The 24,786-nt window shown below is 43.8% G+C and overlaps 1 protein-coding gene across 5 annotated transcripts in view; it reads right to left on the bottom strand.

Moving 5' to 3' along the window:
* SRSF5 (serine and arginine rich splicing factor 5) overlaps positions 1 to 24,457 on the bottom strand; it is an 88,849-nt gene extending 64,392 nt beyond the window's left edge. For all 5 annotated transcript variants that reach the window (XR_010151175.1, XR_010151180.1, XR_010151176.1 and 2 more), the window contains exon 1: positions 24,097 to 24,457. The gene's annotated coding sequence lies outside the window, so the exon portion shown is untranslated. The remainder of the gene's footprint in view (positions 1 to 24,096) is intronic.
* Positions 24,458 to 24,786: the final 329 nt, after the last annotated feature.

The raw sequence follows: 24,786 nt of genomic DNA, 5'->3' as shown, positions 1-24,786 counted from the left end.
AATAATAAAATATAAAAAATAATAAAATAATAAATATAAAAATATATTTTATATTTTATAAAATATAAAAAATAATATAATAAAATTTAAAAAATAATAAAATGGATCATCATCAGTATCAAATTGTGATGGGGCCAAGCATGGTAGCTTATGCCTATAATCCCAGCACTTTGGGAGGCTGAGGCAGGAGGATCACTTGAGGCCAGGAGTTGGAGCCCATCCTGGGCAACATAGCAAGACCCTGTCTCTTGAAAAAAGGAAAAAAATGGTGATGGTATGCAGGTCTCAAGGGATTTATTTAAAAGAGTGATATAACAGCTTTATTCTGAAATGTCAATACTGTTTTGTTTTGTTTTAGCCTTTTAGCAGCCTGAAGCCAGGGTTTTTAGTTTCTGTCTCTAGTGATAAGCAGAAAAGAGGGATGAGGAAGGGGCTTTACTGGTCCAACCAGAAACAGAAACTAAGAACCCATGACTGTATTCTCTCTTGGACACTTAAAGGGTAGGTGAACAATAAGATTGGAAGAGCACAGGCCTGAGCCAAGGAGCTCAACACACTAACACAGGGAAGTGGGCTTAAAGGGTGAGTGTTACGGGAGTTACCCTGCCCCAGGGACAGTGTAGACACCTGGCCTCACATTAAATCCTCTCCCTGACTTCCCTCATCAGATGACATTCTGTGAAGCAGATGGCTTTTCTTAAAGGGCCATTTCATGCCCTCTCTTGGGCACCTCTTTCGTTCTTTGCAGTGGGTCACCAAGCCTATAGAAGCACTTTCAAAGTCACTGATTCTCAAACTCAGAGACCCACCAGAGTTGGACCCATTGGAAGGTCTGCTTAATAATGCAATTTCCAGGCCTTCCTTAAACCCATGGAATCAGATTCTCTAAAGTCTTTGAAAGAAACTGTCCCAAACATAAGCTGGAGTAGAGCGCTGTGGTTGGTGTAAATAGCTGTTTCTTCCTGGAAGAACTTTGCATTCCCAACAAAACAACTGAGCAAATTTTTAAGAGACTTTAATGGTTTTAAGATCCCTTTCTAGGAGCCTCATCCGGCTATGTGTGGCCTTGGGAGGAACCTAATGACCTTTCACCAATTCTAGAAGGGCTCTGATAATCTTTAACCAGACATTCTTTTTTTTCTCCCTGGTCTCTAGTCTAGCAATGATTATCTAAACTAGAACTGTCCAATAGCAACATAATGCAAACCACAGATGCAAGTGATACCCTGGTTTCTCCTGCCTCCTGAACAAATATTCCTGAGAAACCCAACTGCCAAATTGTCCTTGCTTCACTGTGACACTCAATCCACTCCCTTATGAGGAGATGCCCAGGGATGGTCATAGTATGTGTCTTTCCTTATCACCCTAACTTTTTAAACTGTGGGTACGTTGGCCAGGTGCAGTGGCTCATGCCTGTAATCCCAGCACTTTGGGAGGCCGAGGCGGGCAGATCACCAGGGGTCAGGAGTTCAAGACCACCCTGGCCAACGTGGTGAAACCATATCTCTACTAAAAATACAAAAATTAGCCAGGCACGACTGTAGTCCCAGCTACTCGGGAGGCTGAGACAGGAGAATTGCTTGAACCCAGGAAGTGGAGGCTGCAGTGAGACTGAGATCACACCACTATACTTCACCCTGGGTGACAGAACGAGACTCCATCTCAAAAAATAAATAAATAAATAAATAAATAAATAAACTATAGGTATGCACCAGTGGGGTTTAATGGGTCTTATCACAACACTGTGAAGTAGAATGATGTTATCCCCATAGTAAAGAGGAAGACTCTGAGTCAAGTAATGTGTTTAGATCACAACTATACATGGTAGAACCTGGTTATGAAGCCAGGCTACCTAAAAATAGCAGCCATGGCCCAGTCCACCATGCACAGCTGGCCACCAACTTGGATGTAAATGTGACACGGACTAGTTAGAAGAGTGATCCAAAAATTGAAGTGTGCACAAGAATCACCTGCAGCAGCTGTTAAAAGGCAGATTTCCAGGAACCCACCCCACTCCCCACCAGCAGTTAAAGCAACTTTTCAGACACACTGATTACAAATACATGTCAACGTTTTGTTTCAAACTTGCTGCAAGGCAGGAGGCTTTCTAAAAGAAGAAGAAATGAACTCAAAGATTTCTCTCTTGGCAGAGACTTTTTTTTTGAGATAGAGAGTCTCACTCTGTCACCCAGGCTGGGGTACAGTGGTGCAATCATGGCTGACTGCAGCCTCGACCTCCTGGGTTCAAGTGGTCCTCCCACCTCAGCCTCCCAAGTCGCTGGGACTATAGGCCTATACCACTACATCCAGCTAATTTTTTTATTTTTTGTGGAGATGAGTTCTTGCTATGTTGCCCAGGCCGGTCTCAAACTCGCGGGTTCAAGTAATTCTCCCACCTTGACCTCTCAAACTGCTGGGATTACAGGTATGAGCCACCTTGCCTGGTTTGGGCAGAGACATTTTAAAAAGAAAAAATAAGAATGTTTAAATATTTGCTGGCCAATATGGAACCACAAGCCAGACGTGGCTCTTGAGCACTTGAAGTGTGGCTAGTCTGAATTGAGATATGCTAGAAGTGTAAAATGGGATGTTCCATGTTCATTGAAAAAATTTGTAGTAGCAACACTTCTCATTGTCCATGATTTTAGAGAACAAGGTTTCTCAGCACTAGGTCATTGATGTTAAATAACAAAAACAGCCAGGCACGGTGGCTCACACCTGTAATCCCAGTGCTTTGGGAGGGTGAGATGCTTGAGCCCAGGAGACTGCTTGAGCCCAGGAGACTGAGACCAGCCTGGGCAATATGATGAAACCCCATCCCTACAAAAAATACGAAAATTAGCCAGGCATGGTGGCATGCACCTGTAGTCCCAGCTACTCAGTAGGCTGAGGTGGGAGGCTCACCTGAGCCTGGGAGATTGAGGCAGCAGTGAGCCAGGATTGTGCCACTGCACTCCAGCCTGGCAACAGGTGAGGCCCTGTCTCAAAACGAACAAATGAAAAAAGCATCATAGAGGATCCTGTCCTAAGACTCCCAGCAAACTTCCCAGAGCTAAAGATTCTCTTTTTGGCTGGGTGCGGTGGCTCACGCCTGTAATCCCAGCACTTTGGGAGGCTGAGGCGGGCAGATCAAGAGGTCAGGAGATCAACCTGGCTAACATGGTGAAACCCCGTCTCTACTAAAAATACAAAAAATTAGCCGGCCTGGTGGCGGGCGCCTGTAGTCCCAGCTACTGGGGAGGCTGAGGCAGGAGAATGGCGTGAACCCGGGAGGCGGAGCTTGCAGGTGAGCCAAGATCGCGCCACTGCACTCCAGCCTGGGCGACAGAGCGAGACTGCGTCTCAAAAAAAAAAAAAAAAAAAAAAAAAGATTCTCTTTTTGTCGTAATCATTGCTTTCTTTATCTAAGAATTCTTTTTTGACTCAGTCAGGGCTTTGATCCTGGACTTTTTGTTTTCCATTGTGAAAGGAAAATATCTTGGGCCCCTGAGACCTGTCTCAGATTTTCTGGGTTCACATGTTGGTAACCATGTAGGGATTCTGAGTGGAGATGCCCCTGACCTTTGACAAATCTCCTATCAGTGCTTGGTACCAGCATGAGCTAACTTTATGCCTCAAATCAATAGGACAATTTGCTGAGGTCTGAGAGCACCCCCTCCAGAGAATCTCTGATCTCTCAAAATGTGGTCGAGATCATAAGTTTATTTTGCTGTACAACTCCTCTCTCTTTTTTTTTTTTTTTTTTTTTTGGAGTTTTATTCGCTTCCAACACAAGGAAAGCAAGTTTTTTCTGCTTCTTTGATGATGGAAGGCAGGTAACTCCTTTATGGAGTTTGAGCTCACTTCTAACAGGGAAGATGAGTTGTTGTTTTTTTCCCCTGCTTCTAGGATGGCAGAGAGCAGTCTTCAGCCTGAGACCCATTCCTTAGGTAAGTAACCGAATTGGGGTTTGTCTTGGCTAAAGTTAAGATTAACAACCAGCTGGTCTTAATTTCTCCTCATCATATTGTTGAGGTTTTTTGTTGTTGTTATTTGTTCCCATCTAAAGTTGTTATCCTAACTCTAGTTCAGAGATGCATTTTAAAGGGTCTTCTTTATTGCGTTTTCTCCTAAATTTAATCTTAATTTGGTTTGTCTGTGTGTATTTGCATGAGGAACTGAACTGTTTTCATATGTTAATAAGAGACTGAGTTTTCTCAGCTCCAAAGAGAAAGGGCATTTTGCTCCTTCCAGCTGAAAGGCACTCCTGGGTGACTGGGGGCCTTGTGAGAGTGTCTAGGGGGTTGACCCCCTGCTATGTGCAGCAGCCCTGCGGGGAGATCCCCAGCAAAAATTAATTTTAAAAATGGCTTGTTAGCCGGGTGCAGTGGCTCACGCCTGTAATCCCAGCACTCTGGGAGGCCGAGGAGAGTGGGATCATGAGGTCAGGAGATTGAGACAATCCTGGCTAACACGGTGAAACCCCGTCTCGACTAAAAATACAAAAAATTAGCTGGGTGTGGTGGCACGCACCTGTAGTCCCAGCTACTCGGGAGGCTGAGGCAGGAAAATCACTTGAACCTGGGAAGTGGAGGTTGCAGTGAGCCAAGATCGCGCCACTGCACTCCAGCCTGGGCAACAGAGTGAGACTCCGTCTCAAAAAAAAAAAGTCTTGTCCAGGAAATGTATATCAGGGCTGATGACACAGCATTCTGAGCCCTCTCCGAGGTCATAGACCTCTCGAGAGAGAAACCGAGACACGTAAAAGGATGGAAACGACTCAGTGGTGACAGACTCTAGAGTCCTGCCAACAAGCAGCACATGTCAATCTACCACACAAAAACCCTAGACCACAGCTCAGGTGCTCCTTTTAAGAAATAAAAAGAAGCGTGAAACAATCTAAAAATGAGGAGAAAACAAGGAGAATGACCCCCTTTTCAGCACTCCATAGATTTTATGGCACCTCTACTTGCCAAAGTTTATGTAAAATGAAAATAATAAGATCTTTGTGCACATTTATATTAAGGAAAAAGAGCCCTAAGGTTGACCTGCAAACTACAGAGTTCCTAAGTCCTCTTTTTCTCTGTCCTTTTCTGCCTGCTCTAAATCTGCTGTTATTTTTCTATTAAGACAAAACCATTGTTTAGATCCAACAAGTTCTTTTTGCAAGCCAGTAAATTTGTATTTATCTCATGGCTAAAAGCTCTGAAATAAAAGCTGCAGGGGGTGTGGGTGGGTGTGTGTGTGTGTGTGTGTGTGTGTGTGTGTGTGTGTATTTAAAAGGCCTTTATAATTTCTATAATCCAAATTTTTCTCTCTGCACCTTATAATGTAAATTTTACTATTTGACTTCCCTTAATATGCAAATTTAAGGCTATTTAGCTGACAACTGCCCAGGGTTGTAAAACAGGTTACCAAGAATCTGAAAGTCGAAGGTAGGAAAAAAAAAAAAGAAACCCCTCCCCGCCCCGCACCCCCCCACCCCCAGCCACTGCTCTGTCGCCCAGGCTGGAGTGCAGTGGCACAATCACGGCTCACTGCAACCTCTGCCTCCCAGGTTTAAGAAATTCTCTGCCTCAGCCTCCCGAATAGCTGGGATTACAGGCACGTGCCACCACGCCCGCTAATTTTTTTTGTGTGTGTGTTTTTAGTAGAGATGAGGTGTCACCATGTTGGCCAGGCTGGTCTTGAACTCCTGACCTCGTGATCCACCTGCCTCAGCCTCCCAAAGTGCTGGGATTACAGGTGTGAGCCACCATGCCCAGCCAAAAGCATTTTTATGAATCTGTAAAATGTGCTTCCATTGGCATGTCGAATATGTCTGTGTATTTATGTGTTATCTACACAATGTTTTACTACTAAAATAATACATAAAAGAGCTCTAATTAATTGGCTTAAAAAAATTAAAGTGCTACTAAAAAAGAAAAGACTAGTCAAATGCTTTTTTAAATTTATGTAACTTAAGTAAAATCTTTAATGAATAAGCTAGCTTTAAAATTATTGGTAAAGTAATATTAGAAATGTCTTAATTGCCAGCATACAGCCTGGGTGTGGTGGCTCACACCTGTAATCTCTGCACTTTGGGAGGCCAAGGCATGTGGATCACCTGAGGTCAGAAGTTCGAGACCAGCCTGGCCAGCATGGTGAAACTCTATCTCTACTAAAAATACAAAAATTAGCTGGGCATGGTGGCAGGTGCCTGTAATTCCAGCTACTCAGGAGGCTGAGATAGGAGAATCACTTGAACCCAGGAGGCAGAGGTTGCAGTGAGCTGAGATTGCACCATTGCACTGCAGCCTGGGCAACAAGAGCAAAAATCCGTCTCAAAAAGAATTGCCAGCATACATCTTTGTTTGCATTTATTAATCAAGCAATTTCATACTTATCCCTGCCAAACAATAGAAGGTGTCAAAACTTGGCACAGGGGTTATAGCAAAACTATAAACTGAGCCCAAAACAGAATGGTCTTTGCTTGTGTAATTTTTAATAAATAAGACATTTATATTGCTTTAATGAAAATATCTGCATCTTAAATTTAGTAAGATTACCATAACTTCTGATCTTGTAGCTCTAGGCAATCTAGTCCACAGGCAATGAGGAGGTTTGTTTTGGAAAAGGACTGTTACCATCTTTGTTTCAAAGCTAAACTATAAACTAAGTTCCTCTTAAAGTTAGTTCAGCCTATACCCAGGAATGAACAAGGACAGCTTGGAGGTTAAGAGCAAGATGGAGTCAGTTAGGTCAAATCTTTTTTCACTGTCTCAGTTATAACTTTGCAATGGTGGTTTCATAACTTTAAATCATATCACAGTTTTCATAAATAATCTAAGTAAACAATTAAAATAATTAGGTAAATGTAATGGGATGAATACTTATAGATAAACTGGTCAGAATTTAGGATACAAAGTTAAGTAACAGAGATTTCATTATTTGGGTATTTTCCAATAAATATATATTGTAGGAAAACATTCTTGCTAAAAAAAAAAAAGTGTATCCTTTTTTTAAAAAGGTGAACAAGTTTTTTCTAATTCAAAGCTAACTTAAAGGTTATGTATGAAACAAGGTAAAAGGAACCAGAAAATAAAGAGATGTAAAGAAAGTTATAAAAATAAAGAGGTATTGGCCAGGCCCGGTGGCTCACACCTGTAATCCCAGCACTTTGGGAGGCTAAGGCAGGCAGATCATGAGGTCAGGAGACTGAGACCATCCTGGCTAACACAATGAAACCCCGTCTCTACTAAAAATACAAAAAATTAGCCAGCCTGGTGGCAGGCATCTGTAGTCCCAGCTACTCGGGGGCTGAGGCAGGAGAATGGCATGAACCCAGGAGGCAGAGCTTGCAGTGAGCCAAGATTACGCCACTGCACTCCAGCCTGGGTGACAGAGCAAGACTCCTTCTCAAAAAATAAATAAATAAAAAATAATAAAAATAAAGAGGTATTTTTTGTCATAAGAAAGCTTAAAGAGAAATAATTTTACGATAAAGAGGTATTTTTTGTGGTAAGAAAGCTTAAAGCGAAATAATTTTATATGAGAAAGAATCTCGTATGGTAAATTTAATCCTAAAATAAAATGGTTGTTTAAGAAGGAGGGATGTTCAGCACAAACCAGAAAGTCCAAGCGTGTCACAAATGGTTGGTGTAAGTCACAATAAGAGGATTTATATTAAAAAGCAAAAACTTTAATATGATCAAGTTGTCATCTTATTATTAAGTTTTGGTTCACTTAGGAAAAAAACTGAGATAAAAAAATTTTTCTTGGCTGGTGCATGGTTCACATCTCTAATCCCAGCACTTTGGGAGGCCAAGGTGGATGGATCATTTGAGGTCAGGAGTTTGTGACCAGCCTGGCCAACCTGGGAAAACCCCATCTCTACTAAAAATACAAAAATTAGCGGGGCGTGGTGGTGTGCGCCTGTAATCACAGCTACTCGGGAGGCTGAGGCAGGAGAATTGCTTGAGCCCAGGAGGCAGAGGTTGCAGTGAGCCAAGATCATGCCACTGCACTCTGGCCTGGGCAATAGAGTGAGATCCCATCTCAAAAACAAACAAACAAACAAACAAATCTTCTCAATTAAGGTTATTACATCCATGTATCTTCCTGTATGTGCTTTTAAAGTCCTTGTGACATTGAGTTACAGGGCTTTGATTCCTGGGTCTAAAAAAGACACCAAGTCCTGCTAAATCTTAAACACTGACAGCAATTAAAGCCTCATCTTTAGGCCCCATAGAAGATGCCAATCAAAGTAAACTGCATTCCTGAGACATAGGGCAAGAAATTGAAGTTATTCAACTCCTCAAGGCCCAGGGACTATTGTGGAAGAGGTAGGCACCTAAGATTATAAGCGCCAATTTTGAATGATAAAATAAGTTCAGTTTCTCTATAAATTAATCATTAATGTTAAAGGCACACTGTGATGCAAGACCAGCATATGGGCCTATGTCAGATTAACAAGGTTTTCTTGAAGCATTATCCAACTCCTTAATAAAGGTTATAAAGGCTATAAAAGGTTTATGGAAGTTATATCTTATGGTCAAGATTAAAATTTTATAGATTGTTTATAAAAGTTTGGTTTCATGCTGGTTTTTTTTTTTTTTTGACAGAGTCTCGATCTGTCGCCAGGCTGGAGTGCAGTGGCGTGATCTCGGCTCACTGCAACCTCCATCTCCTGGGTTCAAGTGATTCTCCTGCCTCAGCCTCCCGAGTAGCTGGGCCTACAGGTGCGCAGCACCACACTCAGGTAATTTTTGTATTTATTTTAGTAGTAGAGACCGGGTTTCACCATGTTGGCCAGGATGGTCTCTATCTCTTGACCTTGTGATCCTCCCGCCTCGGCCTCCCAAAGTGCTGGGATTACAGGTGTGAGCCACCGCGCCTGGCCCATGCTGTTTTTATTAGGGCTTATTGTTTGGAAAATTTAGTTGTCTGTCTCAAAGAATAAAGGTTTTCTCCTTTTTTTTTTTTTTTTAATCCTTGAGTTATCACTTTGGTTAAATGAATGACTTATTTTACAATGACCTGTGATCCTATTTTGTGATATCAAGTGTTTAAAACCTTTGATATTTGACAAACTTTCCAAAATTGGATTATAAATTATGTCTTTTTTCTGACCTAATTAGTCCTTTAAGATATTTAGGTTCCCTAAAGTCCAAAAAAAACCATAATTTGGCTTATTTGATACAAAAATTATACAGGAAGCATTGTCAAATATGAAATGGTGTTGGGTTTTCTTTGAGCTATTTTTGTATAAATATGTTATTGGTATGTGTTCCAAAATTAGGGAAAACTATAATTAGGATATAATTTAGTGTACATTATCAGTAATAATCATAATTGTCATGTTAAAATTACAGTGTGCCACAGAAGTAACAAATTTCTTCATCAATTATGTCTTTGACTATGGTTGCCCTAAGACTTTGTCCATCCATGGACAATTGTCTTGTTTTGTTCTCTTTAGAAGGTGGTCTTATAATCAGCTATAAAACTATAATAGGTGCTCTTGAATGGAGGTTTCTGATAACTTTGGAGATTGTGACATTAGAATAGAGGAAAAACTTTCAGGACTCATGGAGAGCTAAAACGTTCATGAGTATCAAGCAGAACAGGAATTAACTGCCTGGACTGAACTAATCTTATTGACTTTTTGCTTAAAATGTTTGCTGATCCTTTGTTTTGTTTTTCAGAGCCTTAAAACTTTTCTTTTGAGCTATTGACAGCTTTTAACAGTTCAGTATAATTCTATGAACAAAATTTGGAGCATATTTGTTTCTCTCTACATAATTTCTCCAGAATTTGGAAACTATTTGTGAGTATTTTTAACTTATGGTAATATGGTTATTTGCATAAGTGTAATAAGAATCTGTTCTCATTTGTAACAGGACACAATTGGAGAAACTAGTTATTATACCAAGGCTTTGACTGGAATGGTGTGCTTTCCTTTAAGGAATCAAACTTGACTTATACAGTCAATAAAGCCTTTGGGAAACTGCCCTCATATTTTGTGTACACAGTCCATGTACAGGGTTTCTGACCTGTGGTAAATAAAGTATGTCACTTTCTGACAGGCACAGAAGCCCCAGGTTTATCTTGGAATGTCAACAGGAGAGGAAATTCACTCAACTCACAGGTATTTGATGACACATATCTATGGCTGGGCTTGGCTTTAAAAAGTCTTACCTGAGATTCCTCTTATGGAGGAAGTTCCACCAAAGCCAATTTAAAAGCCTGTGTAAAAAATAATTATTCTCGCTGCACTGTAGGCAAATAATTAGGCCAAGTGTAATAAAGCAAACCAGTTCTAGCATGATTTATCTTTAGTAAAAATGGGAAACTGGAGAAAAATTGTTTCAAAACTGTAGTACACCTGTTGTTAGATTCTAGTCTTGCTTAATGTTTTTTCAATTTTTATTATTTTCTACAGTTTGAACCAAATTCTAATTTTTCTTGGCTACAAGTCTTCAAAATAATATTTTCAGGTTTTTTCTTTTTTTTCCATTTTGCCTAATTTGGAGTCACTGAAAACTCAGCTGTGCTTTCTTAAAGCCCTGTGAACTGAAGCTAAACAACTCAAACCTCAGAAGAAAATAACAGTAACCTATTTACATACATAAGCCACTTTCATACCTGCCTACTAATGTATGAACTTCAGAGTAATGTGGCCTATCTCAATTTTTCCAGGATTGTTCTTTTGTTTGTTGTTGTTTTTCTCCCTTCCTCCCCGCATTTTCTCTTTATAGGACATGAGACTTCACAACCTGCTAAAAATGAGCTTTTGAGGCCTACCCGTCTAGGAATAAACTGTCCTTACCATGAGAGATCAGATGAAACCTGAGACCAGAGATTCACTTTCTTCTAAAATGCTTTCTCCAAAAGATTTTTAAAAAGAAAAGGGGGGAAATGTGAAAGGAAAATATCTTGGCCCCCTCAAGCTGGGAACCACTCAGGGCAAACCTGTCGCCCATTCCATTCAAAGTCATCCCTCTGCTCACAGAGATAGACGCATATTCTGATTGCCTCCTTTGGAAAGACTGATCAGAAACTCAAAAGAATCTCCCATAGATCTGTGACCTGGAAACCTGGGGGTGCGAGGGACGGGGTGGGGCGAGGGTTGCTTTGAGTTGTCCCCGCCTTTCTGGACGGAACTAATGTACTACTTACATATATTGATTGATGTCTCATGTCTCCGTAAAATGTATAAAAACATGCCTGTGCCCCGACCACCTTGGACACATGTCATCAGGACTTCCTGAGGCTGTGTCACGGGCCCGTCCTCAACCTTGGCAAAATAAATTTTCTAAATTAACTGAGACTCGTGCAGATTTTCTGGGTTCACTCCATGTACAAGCTGCTTAAAGTCTCCTTGGGAAATGGAACCTTATTTTACGAGGAGCCAAGCACTCATTTCAACCCTGCTGCACTAGATTAGGGCCATTTGCCTAAAGTGCCACTCTCTTGTGTGTGCCCATGCACAAAGGACTCCCTAGGTTCTGTTGGGTGTTTTGTTTTGCCTGTGCAATGCCCACACCTGTAACCCCATCTCCACCCTCTTTGATACCTGAGGAAACAAAGCCATTTCCAGTGTCCTCTCTCAAACCTGTCTGACAAAGACGGGTTTTTCATCAGACAGGTTCTTCCTCAGACAGGTTCTTCCAGCTCGGGACCTTAGGTAGAGCACCCAGTTGCACTTCTTGCTTTCATATGCAATGGCACTGAGATTCATAAAATAAACCTTTATTTATTTTGAATGTTTAAGTTGCTTTCATTTTTCTATATGCACCACATAGGAAAAAAAAAGTAGACTATAAAAATAAGCAAGAAGAATCCAAGCTATCACAGAAGCCCAGCCCACATAACATTACTGCTAACTTTTTGGCATCCATCCAAGCCTTCTTCCTATGCTAATATTTTATCAGAATCAAAATTAGGATCATCCAGTTGACAGCATTATAACTTTTTTTTTAATTTAGCAAGAATAGCCAGGTGCAGTGGCTCACACCTGTAATCCCAGCACTTTGGGAGGCCAAGGTGGGCGGATCACGAGGTCAGGAGATCAAGACCATCCTGGCTAACGTGGCAAAACCCCTTCTCTCCTAAAAGTCAAAAAAAAAATCAGCTGGGTGTGGTGGCACACACCTGTAGTCCCAGCTACTCAGGAGGGCGAGACAGGAGAATCGCTTGAACCCGGGAGGCGGAGGTTGCAGTGAGCCAAGATCGCACCACTGCACTCCAGCTTGGGTGACAGAGCGAGACCCGGTCTCAAAAAAAAATTTAGTAAGAATATCCAGCAGACACCTTAGTCAAATATATTTGGACACCATGACTTTCAGTGGCACCTAGCATTTATGAATTCAGTTTGCAGTGTTACTGAAGCCCCAGTCGCTTTCTGTCACAGTGCTGTTTTCTTCAACACCAGAAACATAATGCTGAGTGGGTGAATGGTACATGGCAGAGTGTTTTGAAGCAGGTGACAAACAGCTGTGCATCTCTCTGCCAGGATAAGAGACTGCCTCACCCTGTCCCTCTAAACAGGACACATTCTTTTTTAAAAAATAAGCCGCCAGAGGCTCACAACTGTAATCCCAGCACTTTGGGAGGCCAAGGCGGGCAGATCATGAAGTCAGGAGATCGAGACCATCCTGGCTAACATGGTGAAACCCTATCTCTACTAAAAATACAACAAATTAGCTGGGCATTGTGGCAGGCTTCTGTAGTCCCAGCTACTGGGGAGGCTGAGGCAGGAGAATGGTGTGAACCCAGGAGGCGGAGCTTGCAGTGAGCCAAGATAGCACCACTGCACTCCAGCCTGGGTGACAGAGTGAGACTCCATTTCAAAAAAAAATAAATCAATCAAAAATAAATAAAATTTTAAAAATTAAAAAAATAAGCCACCAGAACAAGCCACAGATACTAAGTGCTCAGCAGTAGTCCATCAGACACATTTACCTTGTGGTAATCTGCTGTTCCAAATGTCTAAAAGTGCATTTTAACATGACTGAAATCACACTACCATAACTATTAATATTTTATAAACTGTCTTTTTCCATAAACCAAGAAGATCTTTCCCTGGCAGTAAACATGACTTCAAAGGCTCATTTTTTTAAATGGCACAAAATTAATAGAATATTGATAACTGTTGAAGCAGAGCAATGGGTACATGAAGGCTCATTGAACTATTCTCTGTTGTGCCTGTTTGAAATTTCCCATAATAATTTCTTTTTTTTTTTTTTGAGACAGAGTCTTGCTCTGTCACCCAGGCTGGAGTGCAGTGGCGCGATCTCAGCTCACTGCAAGCTCTGCCTCCTGGGTTCACACCATTCTCCTGCCTCAGCCTCCCGAGTAGCTGGGACTACAGGTGCCGACCACCACAGCTGGCTAAGTTTTTGTATTTTTTAGCAGAGACGGGGTTTCACCTTGTTAGCCAGGATGGTCTCGATCTCCTGACCTTGTGATCCGCCCGATTTGGCTTCCCAAAGTGCTGGGATTACAGGTGTGAGCCACCGCACCCACCATAATTTTTTAATAGGATATAGTTTGCTTTTACATTGCCTCTTTTGTTTTCTGAGACCACACCCCAGGGTCAGGGAGATTAAGGAATCCTCAAATTCAGTAGTTGAGTGGCAGTATTCTTCCCCAAGCTGACACTTGGAGGAGAAAACCAATCACAAGGTATGGAGCTGGCGTTTCTCACTCTAGAAAAATGATTGTACAATCAGCAGGGCAGGGCGAAGAGAGGATGCAGAGGTGGAACTAGTTATTCTGTGTAGCTGCCCAGGTCTCTTCCTGGCAGGAGCCACAGTTGCTCACTTTCTTCTGCCTCCTGAGCCAGCCCAGGCTTCAGATGCCATGACCTGTCATTAGCACCTGGGCCCTCTGGAAGGAGCTACCCTCTGCACCCGCTGGAGGCAGGCCATGGGTGACCCAAGGATGCTCGGGAATGGGGATCAGGTGGAAAAGACGTTCCCAGGGAACACTTTTCACCTCCTGCTACCTAAGGCACTCTTTGCCTCCAGTGACTCTGTGGTTGCAAAGCTAACCCAGACATGCTGAGTGAGGGAGGGGTGCTTGCAAACAAGACTGGGCTGAGGAGTGGGTCTGGAGGTGAATTAAGCAAACATGCGCCCTGTTCTAGGCACAGGGGTCTTTCTGGCTGTGATTCTGCTGAACTGATTTGATATAGACAGGCTGGCAAAGATGAAGAAAAAGAGGATTGATAATTTACGTAGAGAACTAAACCTCTGGCCATATAGGTTTCTCTCTCTCTCTCTCTCTTCCCTGCCACCCCCCTCCCCTGCCCGTCACTGGCTTACTTGCACAGTATTCAAAAATCAAAATGACAAACTTATTATATTGGATTTAAAACCAGAGTTAATACCTGCTAACTATTAAAAATTGGGACCTATTTCACCTAAGACACTGTATTTTGGGCTTGTTTAAAAGCATCTGGAGATCTGCCTTCCAACCTGCTGGCTGTAGGGGCCGAGCAGGACATCACCCCTGCTTCCTCCCTGTCCACCCCTTCATCCCTCAGGCCTGGCCCTGGGAATCTGAGCTCAGGACCATTGGTTATACACCCGCAGAATGTCAGTGGATCATTTAGCCCAAAGATTTCCAAACTGGGGGTTTCAACCCATTGGTGGCTCTTGAAATCACTTTAGTGGGTTTCAACCCGTACTTTATTTTTAATGACTTGCCTTGTCTCAGATGAGACTTTGGACTGTGGACTTTTGAGTTAATGCTGAAATGAGTTAGGACTTTGGGGGACTATTGGGAAGGCATGATTTGTTTTGAAATGTGAGGACATGAGATTTGGCAGGGGCCAGGGGCGGAATGATATGGTTTGGCTCTGTGTCCCCACCCAAATCTCATGTTGAATTGTACTCCCATAATTCCCAAGTGTTATGGGAGGAATGTGGTGGGAGATAATTGAATCATGGGGGCAGTTCCCCCATACTGTTCTCATGGTAATGAATAAGTCTCATGAGATCTGATGGTTGTATAAGGGGTTTCCGCTTTTACATCTTCCTCATTCTCTCTTTGCCTGCTGCCATCCATGTAAGATGAGACTTGCTCCTCCTTGCCTTCCACCATGATTGTGAGGCTTCCCCAGCCATGTGGAATTGTAAGTCCTATTAAACCTCTTTCTTTTGTAAATTGCCTAGTCTCAGGTATGTCTTTATCAGCAGTGTGGAAACAGACTAATATAGAATGAAACAAATAATAAAATGGCCAGAAAAGGCCGGGCACAATGGCTCATACCCGTAATTCCAGCACTTTGGGAGGCCAAGGTGGGCAGATCACTTGAGGCCAGTAGTTTGAGACCAGTCTGGGCAACATGAGACCCCTTATCTCTATAAAAAATAGAAAAAAATTAGCCAGGCGTGGTGGTGGCACCTGTAGTCCCACCTACTCAGGAGGCTGAGGTGGAAGAATCACTTCAGACCAGGAGGTTGAAACTGCAGTGAGGTATAATTGTTCAACTGCATTCCAGCCTGGGCAACAGAGCAAGACTCTGTCTCAAAAGAAAAAAAAAAAGACCAGAAAATAAATAGGCAGTGAAGTTTTTCTTGTATTAAACTTTGTATAAACAACCATCCAAGGCTGGGTGCAGTAATCCTAGCACTTTGGGAGGCCAAGGCTGGCAGATCACCTGAGGTCAGGAGTTTGAGACCAGCCTGGCCAACATGGTGAAACTCCGTCTCTACTAAAAATACAAAATTAGCCGGGCATGGTGGTGCGTGCCTGTAATCCCAGCCACTTGGGAGGCTGAGGCAGGAGAATTGCTTGAACCTAGGAAGTGGAGGTTGCAGTGAGCTAAGATCATGCCATTGCACTCCAGCCTGGGCGACAAGAGCAAAACTCCATCTAAAAAGAAAAAACAATCTTCCAAGCAAAATTCAAAATAAAACATAAAATAAATATTACAATACAGAAATAAATAATGAGTTAAATATTTGTTAATTACATTAATTTTTTTTGTTTTTTTGTTTTGTTTTGTTTTTTTACAAAAGAGGGGAAAACAGCCAGGCCTGGTGGTTCACGCCTGTAATCCCAGCAATTTGGGAGGCTGAGGCAGGAGGACTGCTTGAGCCCAGGAGTTTGAGACCAGCCTTGGCAACATGGTGAGACCCCCCATTTCTACAAAAAATACAAAAATTAGCCAGGCATGATGGCATGTGCCTGTAGTCTCAGCTACTCAGGTGGCTGAGACACGAGAATTGCTCGAACCCAGAGGGTGGAGATTGCAGTGAGCCAAGAGCATGCCACTACACTCCAGCCTGGGAGACAGAGCAAGACTCCGTCTCAAATAAATAAATAAATAAGAGATAACTAATAAAAATGAGCTAGTCTGAAGCTTACCTGTATTTTATTAAAATTCAACAGTAATGGCAGCAATTGCATAGAACTTAGCCTGACAATGGAGTTCTTCCAGGGAGAAGTCCTTTATCACTGCCATTGTTCAGAATTGCCAGCACATGGTGTTGCTAAAAGGCAGGGTGACTTTTAGTCAGTTTTGTTACTGTTTGTGAATTCCCTGCAGACAGTGCACTCTCTGATTGTCTACTGACCCACAAGTCATGCAGCTATCAAGGCCTATGAGGATCAGCCCAGGTCTTGCAACTTCAAGGCTAGTGCCTGCTTTGTCCTAGGTCAGCCATGGGGATTGACCTAAGTAGACCCTGCTCAGGTCAAAACCTCATGACTAGAAAGAGGCTGGAGTTGACTTTACCCAGGCATCTGCATCTTCTGCTTGTCCACCTTCACACAGAGGTCATTGCTTCCCCTCCTCTTTGGCAGACTCAACACCTTTTCCTTCTTGTACATTTCTGCTGCGAGGAAGGCTGGTCTGACTCGCTCCCCAAACCACTGCCCCTTCCCCTGTGCCCTTGGCCTCTCTCTGCCTCTTTCTCTTTCTGCAGCTCCAAGAGGAACTTCCTACCATCCTTGGTTCCCTTTCTTCTCACATGTTCGTAAAACCAGAATAATGAGGTTCATGAGGAGGATGCAAAGGACTACCATGCCCGGCACATAATAGGGACTCAGCAAATGATTGGTTACCACCCAGGGGATAGCCACTGAGTGCCTACTGTATACCAAGCACTTCTTGGTCCTTCATGCTCCCCTGGCCACCTGCTTTGGCCATCCTCATCCCAGGGTAGAGTGGGGTCAGTTGAGATGCACTGCCCCTTATGGAGGTTTTTCTAGGCAACTAAGGGAGAAAGGGGTTTCCAGGACAGCACTGACAGCCAGCCACTGCCTCTTCTCAGGGGAGTGTCAGACCAACTCCTCAAAGGAATCCACCGGTGTAGTAGAAGAGACTAATAAACAGGCACTCATGTTTCCAGTTTTACCATCTAATGTCAATAAAATCCATAAGCATCTGTTGAGACAATTAATACTGGCAGATTTATTAAGCATCTACTATGTGCAAGTCACACTCTAGAGATCACTTTTTTAGACTGGCCCCTTCAGTTCCTTTCCTAAGAGAAACCTGTTGCCTACCCTCTTATCTACCCAGTGCCCACAGGGCATCGTGGGCAGATCCAGACTACAGTGAGGTGCTCTGCCTCTCACACCTGTACGCAGGAAGGGGTCAGAGGCCACCTCTCTCTAACCTTCAGGGAGTGTCACCCCCTGTAAATACCCGGCACACAGTTCTCAACTGGACCTGTATGTATGCATCTCCTAAGAGCTGCATGCCTCCATCCAGCTTTCAACTATGAACATTTCCCAACACCCTGAAGAGCTGAAAGAACAGTACAATAAACACGCTCCACTTAGATTCAGCAATTGTTATCCATTTGGCATGTTAGCTTTAATGACTCTGTATGTATGTGTGTGTGCACGTGTGTGTTTGGCTAAACAGTTTAACAGTCAGTCGCATTATCATGACACTTCACCCCTCAACACTTTAGCGTGTGTCTCCCAAATATAAAGACACTCTCCTACATAACCACACCACCATTATCACACGCAAGAAAATTAACAATGATTCTTTAACATCCCATCATATGATATGCATATTCAAATTTCCCCTATTGTCATATTCAAATTTCCCAAAAAATGCCTTCAAGAATTGCTTTTCCCCCTAATGCAGGAGCCAACTGAGTTGCACACACTACATTTGTTTGTCTGTGTCTCTTTCGGTGCTACCTGTTAGGTGCTACCTGTTAGCTGCTTCCTTGGAGAACGAGTAGGATACAAGGGCTTCCAGTCCCGCCCCCATCACACCCCTTCCCTCTCCACACACCCCAGTATGCTTTCTTATTTGTTTTGGCTGCCGTTAATTTCTAAAATATTAAACAGGGCTGGGCACTGTGGCTTATGCCTGTAATCCCAGCACTTTGGGAGCCTGAGGCAGCTGGATCACTTAAGGTCAGGAGTTCAGGACCAGCCTGGCCAACATGGTGAAACCCTGTCTCTACTAAAAATACAAAAATTAGTGGGGCATGGTGGTGCATGCCTGTAATCGCAGCTACTTAGAAGGCTGAGGCAGGAGAATCACTTGAGGTGGAGGTTGCAGTGAGCCAAGATCACACCACTGCACTCCAGCCTGGGCAACAAAGTGAGACTCCATCTCAAAAAATGAAATAAAATAAGCCAGGCATGGTGGTTCATGCCTGTAATCTGAGCACTTTAGGAGGTTGAGGTGTGCGATCACCTAAAGTCAGGAGTTCAAGACCAGCCTGGCCAACATGGTGAAACCCCGTCTCTACTAAAAATACAAAAATTAGCCAGGCATGGTGGCAGGCTCCTGTAATCTCAGCTACTCAGGAGGCTGAGGTAGGAGAATCACTTGAACCCAGGAGACGGAGGTTGCAGTGAGCCAAGATTGCGCCATTGCACTCTAGCCTGGGAGACAGAGCGAGACTCTGTCTCACAAAATAAATAAAAATTAAAATAAATAAATAAATATAAATAAAATAAAATATTAAATGTATTGATATTTAAATGAATGCCAAAATCTCTTTCCAAAAGTAAATAATAAAATCTGGAGATATTCTAAGATTTTGCATTTTCTCTCTAGGTGATCTAGTTCTCAACTAACTTCTGCTACTAAACAGCAATGTGACCTTGGCAAGTCCTTGGTGACATTCAGTAAATACTGGATGGATGGATGGGTGGAGGGATGGATGGATGGATGGATGGATGGATGGATGGGTGGATGGGTGGATGGTTGGATGGGTGGATGGATGGATGGATGGATGGGTGGATGGATGGATGGATGGATGGATGGATGGGTGGATGGATGGATGGATGGGTGGATGAATGGATGGACCAAAGCATTTGTCTGTTTCATCACTCTGGATTGATTATCTCTGTAAAAACAAGCAAGTCAGGCTGGACGCGGTGGCTCACGCCTGTAATCCCAGCACTTTGGGAGGCCAAGGCGGCCAGATCACGAGGTCAGGAGTTCAAGACCAACCTGGCCAATGTGGTGAAACTCTGTCTCTACTAAAAATACAAAAAATTAGCTGGGCGTGGTGGCGGGCACCTGTAATCCCAGGTACTCGGGAGGCTAAGGCAGAAGAATCGCTTGAACCCAGGAGGCGGAGGTTACGGTGAGCCAAGATTGCACCATGGCACTCCAGCCTGGGCAACACAGGGAGACTCTGTCTTAAAAAAAAAAAAAAAAAAAAAAAAAAAAAAAAAACAAGCAAGTCAGAGGATCCAGTTCAGATCTCACATTCTGCTGTTATAAGGTTCTGGTCCTGGTACACACACACACACACACACACACACAGGATATTGGCTATGGACCTCTCATCTTTCATTGAAAATCCCCCATTCCTTCTTTTTCTTACTGGAATCTTGGGTTCTTGTCCAAGTAGTTGGGTAGACTGAACTCCGAACTGTGTGCTTACTGCACCACCTGGTGAAAGAGTTGCAGTATCTGCAGTTTTTATCTCCTTCAGTGAGTGGACGAGGCCACAGACGTCAGAAAGCTCTCCCCGTATTCTGAAACAAGGGCCGTCCTTCACTACCAGATCCCTTTTCAGTGCCTGACCATTTTATGAACCCAAATCTGTTTCTAACCTTCACCAGCATTTTGATTTTAATTTGAAAGAGGACCATGTGCCTGAGCATCAAACCATTCAAATGGAGCAAATAAGAACAGAGCTTGGCGTGAAAACAAAAGAAAGACATGAAAAATCCATTTGGCACATGTTTATGATAGGAGCATAGGGCAAGCAACAACTGACAAACTTCAGGGAGAAATAGGTAAGTCAACAATTGTAGTTTGAAATATTACCAGGCTCCTCTATGGTCAAGCAGAGGTGTTAAAAATAGGGGCAATATACTTAATAAGATTGAGCTATTAGCTCTATATAGCACTTTATACTTGGGGATAAAGAATATGCATTCTTTTTGAGATATTCAACATTTAAAACAATTTGGTAAGCTATAATGGAAGCCTTTACAAATTCCAAAGGATCCTTATTATTCAGACTATATTATTTGATAATAATGCAATATAATTAGAAATTTATAACAAAAGTCAAATTTTTTAAAATTTCAGGACAGACAGGCCAATGTCTATAAATTTTGGAGGAGGAGAGAAATAATGAATAACTTCAATTTGTTTAAGAAAAAGTTGGGTGATGTAGGGGCGGAAAGGGGATGATCTCTTTTCTCCTCATTATAAAGAATCACAGAAGGCCGGGCGCAGTGGCTCACGCCTGTAATCCCAGCACTTTGGGAGGCCGAGGCGGGTGGATCACCTGAAGATGGGAGTTGGAGACCAGCCTGACCAACATGGAGAAACCTCGTCTCTACTAAAAATACAAAATTAGCCAGGCGTGGTGGTGCATGCCTGTAATCCCAGCTACTTGGGAGGCTGAGGCAGGAGAATCACTTGAACCAGGGAGGCGGAGGTTGCAGTGAGCCGAGATCGCGCCATTGCACTCCAGCCTGGGCAACAAGAGTGAAACTCAGTCTCAAAAAAAAAAAAAAAAAGAATCACAGGAGACACTCCTATAATGAAACACAGATTAACAACAGAAAACACATGCATGGGAGTCTACAAATATGAAAACTCAAGTACAGGGCCAAAGGACTGACACTTAAATACCCTCTTCATTAGGGAGAGGGAAGTGAGGAGTGTAAGAATAAATGATTTTCAGGGGAAATGAATGGACCTGGAAAACAGAAATTAGCTTGTAAATAATTCTGTTTGGAATTTGGATGCGCACAAGAGGCAGACATCATCTTGTGAAAAAAGCTGGGTGTAGTGGCTCAAGCCTGTAATCCCAGCACTTTGGGAGGTTGAGGTGAGAGGATTGCGTGAGTCCAGGAGTTCAAGAATAGCCTGGGCAACATGAGGAGATGCCGTCTCCAAGAAATATCAAAAAATTAGGCATGGTGGCACACTCTTACAGTCCCAGCTACTCAGGAAGCTGAGGCAGGAGGCTCACTTGAGCCTGGGAGGTTGAGGCTGCATGAGCCATGTTTGGCCACTTTACTCCAGCCTGGGTGACAAGAGTGAGACCTTGTCTCAAAAAATAAATTAAATAAATAAATGTCTTGGGAAAAAGTTCATCCAGGTGTGGTTACATTCTTCAGTCTTGCTTTTCTGAGATAATGAGATTTCAGGGAGAGGACGGAAGGCAATTGTGGTCCTATTTCGGGGTCTGGTTTCTAGGTAGATAAGAGAACTTCATTAAAAAATTTTTTTTTAATTTTATCAACTCCCAAGCACCTGGAAACTTCAGAAAATAGCCTCATTCTGTGCTTTGAGAGAAACAAAGAATTCAGAAACAGGAGTTGGAGGAAGGTCAAAGAGATCATCAGCCTGCTTCTTTAGTCCAGCATGTCAAAGAACCATTGGGATATCAGTTTCTGAGTCCCAACATTGACTTCCAAAAGAATCGAAGTACAATCTTACAGATTTCGTCCAATGGAAAAATAGAAATTGTAGAAAATTGATAACATTTTTAATCCAAAAGAAGATAGGAAAAAGTAAAAAGAAGAAAATAAAGAGCTCATACAAAATAAGATGGTAGATCCAAATGTATTCATAACTATAAGAAAGATAAACATATTTGTCAGAGGCGTTCAAACCAGAATGACTCCATCTTGAATAGGGGCTGAGTAAAATAAGGCTGAGACCTACTGGACTGCATCCCCAGATGGTTAGGCATTCTAAGTCACAGGATGAGACAGGAGGTCACAAGATATAGGTCACAAAAACCACACTGATAAGACAGGATGCAGTAAAGAAGCCAGCTAAACCAGCTACTCAGGAGGCTGAGGCAGGAGAATCGCTTGAACCCGAGAGGCAGAGGTTGCAGTGAGCCGAGATTGGGCCATTGCACTCCAGCCTGGGCAACAAGAGCGAAACTCCATCTCAAAAAAAAAAAGAAGAAGCCAGATAAAACCCACCAAAACCAAGATGATGATGAAGGTGACCTCTGGTCATCCTCATTGCTCATTATACATTAATTATAATGCATTGCCTTGTTAAAAGACACTCCCACTAACACCATGACCATTTACAAATGCGATGGCAATGTCCAGAAGTTACCCTATATGGTGTAAAAGGAAGAGGAACCCTCAGTTCCAGGAATTCCCACCCCTTTCCTGGAAATCTAATGAATAATCCACCCCTTGTTTGGCATATAATCAAGAAATAACTATAAATATACTCAGTCGAGCAGCCCATGCCACTGCTCTGTCTATACAGTAGTCGTTCTTTTATTCCTTTACGTTCTTCATAAACTTGCTTTCACTTTACTCTGTGGACAGGCCCTGAATTCTTTCTTGCGGGAGATCCAAGAATCCTCTCTTGGGGTCTGGACTGGGAGCCAATAACATATTTAACTCAGATATTAAAGGACAGAACGTATCAGATCAGATCACAGTTCTACACTGTCTCAAAAAATAATAATAATTTTTATTTATAAGGTAGGATATTCTATGGACCTCTGTTTCATGGGTCTCTGCCTGTTGCCCCGTCTCCACCCCTGGTAATTATGACACCTAGCACATGCTTTAAAACCTTCTCGGTTGCCCACCTACAAGATACTTCAAACCAAGAGAATGGCTCTCAAAGCCCTTCACCATAGAGCCACAGTCTCCAGGTCTGGACCATTTGACAGCACCTTTCCCCCACACCCTCCCTTCCAACCACACCTGGCTCCCAAACTCCCCAACCTCACGGCCCCACTCACAACTGGGCATTGCCCACCTGTTAGCTCTGCCTAGAAGGCCTCTCCCCCTGGCCCATCTCTTCGGCCTGGCAACCAAACTACTATTGGTTCAAGACCCAGCTCCAACAGCACTTGCTCTGTAAAGCACTAGCCAAATGCTCTGCACCCCCTTCCCCGCTGCGTGGTCTCCCTGCATCATTCCTGCAGCCCTTCTTTCCTCTCTCCTGCCCTTCCTCCATCCTTCCTTCCTAATTCAATGAAATACAGGGCCTCTGGGCCGGCCCTGCTAGGCACTGAGGAGTCAAGGTTGAAGGGGGACAGAGATCGGTAATGACACTATTAGTGCCAGTCGTGAGAACCTCAAGGACAGAGCAGCTCCATGTGCCCAGCCCTCAGCACCAGCCTGGCGCCTTACAGGTGCTCGGGGGACATCTGTTGAGCTGAAAGATTCTTTGGAGGGTGTCCTAACCTCTGGTTCCTGTGAATGTGATCTTATGTGGAAATAGGATGTTATCAGCTTAAGATGAATCCTACTGGATTGGGTGGGCTCTAATCCTATAACCCGTGTTCTTATAGGAGGGAGATGTGGGCCTGGACATACAGGAAGACAGAGACTGGAGTGAGGCATCTGTAAGCAAACCCACAACAAGAATTGCGGGCAGCCGCCAAAAGCTAGAAAGAGGCCAGGAAAGACTCTCTCTAGAGCCTGCGGAGGGGGCACGGCCCTGCCCACGCCTTGATTTCAGACTTCTGGCCTCCAGAACTGTGAGAGAAGACACCTCTGCTGCCTTAAGCCACCCAGTTAGTGGTAATTTGTTACGGCAGCTCTAGGAAACAGAATACAGAGTCCAAGCAGGAGTCAGTTTCTCATAGACTCCTAGGTCGCATCCCCTACCCGCTGGAGGCCCTGGCTGTCACACCCCCGACTCTCCGCTGACCCCCGCTTTGCATAACCTGGAAGCTAACTCACCACACGCCCAAGCGTCTCCTCCAGCCGCAGAGGGTCGCCTCCTCATTCGACACTAGATGGCGCTAGCGGGCTGAGCATGCCCGGCTTCGTGGGATCCTGGTGGGAGGGGTGAGTCGCCCGCGGGCCGAGACCCCAAATCCAAGGTGAAGATGAGACATCCAACTTCTTCGAGTTCTTCCCAGGGAAAGTGGCTTTTTTTCCGGTCAGAGGGAGGAAATCGGACCCTCTGCCCTGCCCGCCCGGCGCGCCCTTGCGGCCTCAGGTCTGAGCCGCCCGTGGCGCTTCCTCCGGCCTCTGCTGCAGGCCCGGGCGCTGCTGAGCCTGCGTGGGGGCGCGCACGCGGACCGCGAGGGCGTCGAGCACCCTGGCCTGCGCAGGCAGAAGGATATGCCCTTGTGCTGTGGGCTGAGCCGAAGCTGGGGCTTTCCGGGCGTGGGGACGGCTGCCTGCCAAAGGGCATGGCAGCAGGGAAGGAAGACGGGGTGGATCCACTCCTCTTCGTGGACCCTGTATTTTCTTCTTTTTTTTTTAATTTTAAAATTTTGCATCATTAGTTTTGTTTTGGTTTGTTTTTTGTTTGCTTGTTTTGAGACAGGGTGTCACTCTGGCGCCTAGGCTGGAGTGCAGTGGCGCAAACACTGCTCTCTGCAGCCTCGATCTCCTGGGCTCAGGTGATCCTCCCACCGCAGC

Source organism: Pan troglodytes, chromosome 15 (assembly GCF_028858775.2).
Source record: "Pan troglodytes isolate AG18354 chromosome 15, NHGRI_mPanTro3-v2.0_pri, whole genome shotgun sequence".
NCBI lineage: Eukaryota > Metazoa > Chordata > Mammalia > Primates > Hominidae > Pan > Pan troglodytes.
The sequence above is the reverse complement of the archived record's forward strand: the minus strand, read 5'-3'. Positions and strand labels throughout refer to the sequence as shown.